Below are 5,829 nucleotides of genomic sequence, written 5' to 3'. Positions count from 1 at the left end.
CCAGGGGCTGGCCATGTCATGAGGACACTCAAGCAGCACCGTAGACAGATTCCCATGCAGAGAAACGTAGAGAGATTCCCATGCAGAGAAACCGAGGCCTCTGGCCAACAGCTGGCCCCAACTCGAGGGGGCTTGAGCCCATTCCCGTCACAGATGCCCCACTCAAGCCAGCCCCCAATCCTGACCCACAACGACCACAGAGGCAGCAAACAATGATTGAACAGAAACCAGTTCACTTGGGTTCGGGGTGCATGGTTATGCACACAGAATACATACCCTTAAAGTCTGCTGGCAGATGATTTCCTGGGCACCCATGGGTGTGACCTGCTATGCTGCTGGGAAGCTGCCCCAGGGCCCACTGAGGCATACAGGCACACACATGCACACCCAGACACTGATGGCTGTGGGAGGAAACGGCCCCGAGAGTGCAGCTGCAGCATCCCAGGGCCAGGGGTGGTGCTTACATGTGCCCACTGGGGCACCAGAGGGACTGTCCATCCACTCGCACCCCAGCCAGGGGGAGGCTCCAAGCCTCCAGGGCAGAAAGAAGAGGGTGGGACCTCAAGACAAAGAAATAGGATCCGGGGGACACCTGCAAAGTCCTTCTGCAGGTGCGGGGCAGGTTAGGAAGGCCGGAGGTCGTGGGTGTCCTGTTGAGGCCCTCCATGGGAGGCCACAGGTCCAGCAAGCCGCCTGTCTATCCCTGACCAGAGACAAGGGTACCCAAGGAGGGGATCACTCTCACCTCAGCCCCCTTGTCCATGGCCACCCAAGACCAGGGACCACCCCTGTGTGCAGATGGGGAAACTGAGGCTCAGAGAGCTGGTGAGAGCTCTGACTCTATATGGCTTCCTCAGCCCCAGGATCAAGCCAGAGGTGCTCCTGGAGTTTGGGGGAGATGACATACATCTCTCTGCCTACCCGGGGGGCCGAGGAGCCAGGCCCAGATTGGGCAGGTGGGGAAAAGTTGTCCTGACCCTTCCAAGCAGCGGACGAAGCTGCACAGGCTGCACGGGAGGGGATGGGAGAGCCAGCTTGTGCTTAAGCGATGCTCACACACACACCCATGCACACGTGTGAGCACACACACACACACGTGTGCCTGCCAAGTTGGCATGAGCTTGGCCTGGGACTCCCCAGCCTGGTCTCCCTCCTTGCACCAGGGAAGGCTCCGTGGGAGGCTGGGCAAGGCCGCCTGCAGCTGCACCCCAGACCAGCCCTGGAGCTTAGCTCCCCGGAGGGCAGCCATAGGGGCTGAGCACATGTGCTAGAGGCCCCGCCACCCCCTGCATGGGCACAAGGGGGACCCCATGCCTGATTTACGACGGGGCTCCCGCACATGTGTCAAAGACGCCGTGTTAAGCACCGGCATAAAAATAATATATAGGTGACCGCAACGTTTTTATGACCTTCCTCAGCCCAGCCCTGGAATGCTGGGATCCAGCAGGTGAAATAACACACATTTCGGCGGCTGCAGCCGCAGTGGCCCAGGGCAGGCAGGGAGTCGGGGAGGCTGCGTCTGGCCTCAGCCCTGGGGGGACCCCGTGTTGGAGTGTGCAGGGTCAAACAGAGAAGGCAGATGCCAGGGCGGGGTTAGGATAGAGCCCCGGAGGACTCAGGACACACAGCATGGTGGGGCAGCCTGGATTGTTCTGCGAGAGGGCCACCTGGCAAGGGCTCCAAGTGTCCCTTCCTGTTTACGCTGCACCTGCTTTCTGCCCCAGGGTATAGGGAATGCAGTGTCCCACAGACAGGCTGCAGAAGAGCCTTCCAGAGCCTGCAGCTGTTCTAGGGTTCCCCGTCATCATGGGGGCCTCGTCCCAGGGGAGCACAGCCCTTGAATTGGTGATGACCTTGGGCTGCAGCAGTGGGGAGGCTGGGAATGTCCCCCAAGTGAGCTACAGTTAGAAGGCAGCAGACAGCATGTGCTGCCTGACAAACACACCCACATCATCTCCACCTGTCTTCAAGTAGTAACGGTGAGGAGTCCTTCTAAAAGTGGGGCCAGCAGGGCCTGAAGGTACAGCTTGGGGGTCATGGTGGAGGCTGCGTTTGGACCATGAGGACACTGGGCTTGCAGAAATGGCCACAGCAACACCTCCATCAGCCTCCAGCCTTTCACCCCTTTCACCTCCCATCAGGGAGGAGAGGCCCCCAGGGCTGGGTGGGCCTTTGTGATGCAGCTGGGCAGGGAGATGGGAGGTTCCAGGTCTGGACGAAAGGTGGGCCCAGCTCCCAACCATGCGCTCTATCTCTCGTCTCTGCCTCTTGTCTCTCTCTGTCTCTGCCCCTCTATCTCTCTCTGGGTCTCTCCCTATCTCTCTCTTTGTCTGTCTCTCTGTCTCTTCCTCTCTCTCTCCCCCCACCTGCTCTTGGAGCCCAGTGCCAGGTATTCAGGAAGCCCCTGGGGTGTCCAGGTAGCCCTGCAGGAACCCCCAGGCTGCCAGCCCTGATTGCTTGGTGCAGTCAGACAACAGCTCCTGTCCCACCCGAGACACGGGAGCAGCTGGGCTGGTGGCCGTGTAGCCCTGTGTGGAGCCAGGCTCTAAGATGGCGCTGGGAGCACAGAGCCCTGGATCCCACCCAGCTCTGAAAGGAGATGGGGAAGGAATTCCGGGAATTCGCAGGAAGGGGGTGGGAGGAACGAGGCTGGCGGGGCTCAGGCAGGGCTGAAGTGCCTGACTGTTCTCTTGTTCCTGGTTCTCTGAATTCCGCAAGAGCACATAGTACGTTTATGATCAGAAGAAACAACTTCCAACCCTGAGTCTCCCCTGCCCTCAGGCCAGAGACTGAATACTCCTGGTTCCCAAAGCCTGTGTCCCCATCACCCCTGCTGACCACCTCCAGCCCAGGCCCCTTCCCCACTCTCCCTCCAATCACCTCCTCCCTGCAGCCACCAAAGGCTGGCCTCTAGGCGGTGTCCCGTGAGCACTTTCCAGGGAGCTGAGCCAGCGACACCGCAGCACCCACATTTTGGGGTCTGGGGAGGGAAGAGGGGCCAGGGGAAGAGCAGGGAATGACGGCTAGGGGTCTCTTCCACCTCCAGTACCCTGAGGGCCATCAGGGTTCTTGGGCCTCCATGCCTGGCCCACCAAGAAGGGGCCTCCGAGACTCAAGTTCTTCTGCCTTAGGGCCCAGGAGCAGCAAGACAGTGAGGTCCAGGACAGGGAGTGTCTGGGAAGAGGAAGGCCACAGGCTTGCAGGGCCTAGGAACCCCCGGCCCCTTTCAAGGCTGTGGTTTGATGCCACAGGAAGGCCACGGTCAGGTCAGAGACACCCCAGCCCTGACTGTGGGTCCGTGCCTGCCGTGCTCACCAACCTGGGAGGACAGAAGAGGCCAGCACTGACCTGCCCTCACCCCTAGCTCAGGGGCTGGCTGCATCCCAGAGCTGTCCCATTGCCCACAGGCCAGTGGGCAGTTTGGGGCAGTGGCCTTGCTGGGTCTCCAGCCCATGTGGCTGGGGGAAGGGGAGTGCTTGCCGAGGAGGAGAAGGAGAATGCAGGAGTTGGGGGGCCTGAGCCCTGAGGGTCCCTGTCTGGTACATGACCCTTTCTGAGCCTGACATCCACAAACCCAGTGGGATCCTCCTTTGGCCAGCACCTCCTCCTGCAGGAAGCCCCCTGACCATTCCCTTCTTCCATTCGGCTTTCCTCCAGAGACTTTGGGGGTGTCACAGGGGGTTCCCGAGGCCCTCAAGGCACCACTCAGGGGCTGAGGGCATGTAGGGTGTCCCCAGATGTCTGCCCCTGCCGACCCTCTTCTAGCATAGAGACTGGCTGTTCTGTCCTGGCTGCCCCTCGTGCCACCAGCAGCTCCACCCCACCCATCCACCACATTCTCAAACATTCACGGCCTGACTCGGAGGCAGCAAGAACAAAAGCACAAACACAACGCGAAGGGAATGGACTTATCTGCTGCGGCATCTTGGACATTCCTCTTCTGAACTTTAGAAACACTGCCTGTAGGCAGTTTCTCTTGGACTGCATTCAATGTTTCCGCAGGAGAAGGGGAGCAAGTGGGGCGGAGTGACCGCATCCTTTGGGCACTGGCATGGGATAAGGTGCGTGCCCGAGAGCCCTGGAACACAGACATCTGTGCACAGCTCTGTGCACCAGCCCAGGCACAGGGTGTCCACAGTGCAAGAGCCCACAAGCACACAACCACAACAGGTGTTCGCACATGAGCCCAGGATATGTGGTGCCTGCAGGCCTGTGCCCAGGACCTATGGTGTCCACAAACGTACCCATGCCCTTCACAGGGACTCAGACACAGGGTGTCCACGACACAAGCATCCACGCACGTGCCCATGCCACATGCACACAACCACGAAGGGTGTCCATACACAAGCCCGGGACACATGGTGCTTGCAGGCATGCGCCTGGGACCTTTGGTGTTCACGAACGTGTCCATGCTCTTCACATGGACTCAGACGCAGGGTGCAATGACACATGTGTCCCTGCACACGCCCGTGAAGCGGAGTGTCCATACATGAGCCCAGATACATGATGCCTGCAGGAATGTGCCCAGTACACATGGCATGCACCCACGCCCATGCATGGCACCTCCTGCCACTGTTTTCAGAGTCCACAGCTGTAAACACACATGTAGATCCCTTTTCTCTGCTCACAGACCAGGTGGGAGCACATGCTCGTGCTCACAGTCACACGGCAGACAGATTGGAGAGCACACAAGCACACCTGTCCAGGGGCCCACACAAGCAACCTCCGTGACACATCTACCCCCAGGCTTAGAGGGTGGGAGGCCTTGGGGGCTTACAGAGGGGGATGGGGCACGGGGGCTGGGGCTGAGGCCAGGCTGCTGCAGGATGGTGCCCCTAGACTCTGGGTTGGCTGGTGACTCAGGGTTAGCATGGCAGCCAGAGTCATCTACCCTTCCACTCGCCCATCATGCTGTCAGCCAGGACAGTAGCAATCCTGTTGCCACCGGATGGCCCATCAGCAGCATGGGGACATGGGGTCATCCCCTGGACTTGCTGCCACGCCCTCTGTGAGGAAAAAATTCCTCACGATGTGTGTTAACGTCAGTGAGGAAGGCTGCACAAAGGCACATCACGTGGGTGTGGGCCCCTGCCTTGGGGCCTTGGGGGAGATGGGGCTCAACCCCGACACAGCAGGGCAGTGGGTGGGGAAGCCGAGGAGCAGCATGGGGTCCGTGTGTGGGAATGACTGAGAGGAGACAGCAGGGCTGAAGGGGGTCTGGCTAAACCCACCTCACAGGGTCCTTGCTGCAGGCCGGCAGAGTGATCAGACATCACCTGGGGACGGTGGAGGATGAGGGACCCCATCGGATGTCATTGAGGGTGAGCAGATATCCAGGGTGTGGGGTTCTGCCTAAAAGGACTAAATCAGATTCTTTATAAAATTGGACCATGTAAGCCAGGTGCAGTGGCTCATGCCTATAATCCCAGCACTTTGGGAGGCTGAGGCAAGAGGATCTCTTGAGGCCAAGATGGCGAGACCAGGCTGGGCAACATAGCAAGACCCCATCTCTACAAAAATGAGAATAAAAATGAGCCATCCGACACAACTACGGAAGTGCAAAGGTCAGGCCTGGAGGCAGCGACTTGGCAGTAGCCTGAGGGTAGGACTTGCGTCTCCCCGCGTACCTGCCGCCTCCAAGTTCAGATGCACTGGCCGTTCTCGCTGTGGCCATGAGCCTGGCAGCACCCGGGGCCCGGCACCCCAGGCCTGGACTCCTGGGCCTCTGCTCTCTCCAGTCTCCGGCATCTTTCTCAGGAGGGGCTCTGGGTGAGTGCTGGCCCTGTAGGTCCCTCGGCCTGTCAGGAGAGCCACTCAGGACAGGGGCTT

Source organism: Pongo pygmaeus, chromosome 1 (assembly GCF_028885625.2).
Source record: "Pongo pygmaeus isolate AG05252 chromosome 1, NHGRI_mPonPyg2-v2.0_pri, whole genome shotgun sequence".
Taxonomy (NCBI): Eukaryota; Metazoa; Chordata; class Mammalia; order Primates; family Hominidae; genus Pongo; species Pongo pygmaeus.
The sequence above is the reverse complement of the archived record's forward strand: the minus strand, read 5'-3'. Positions refer to the sequence as shown.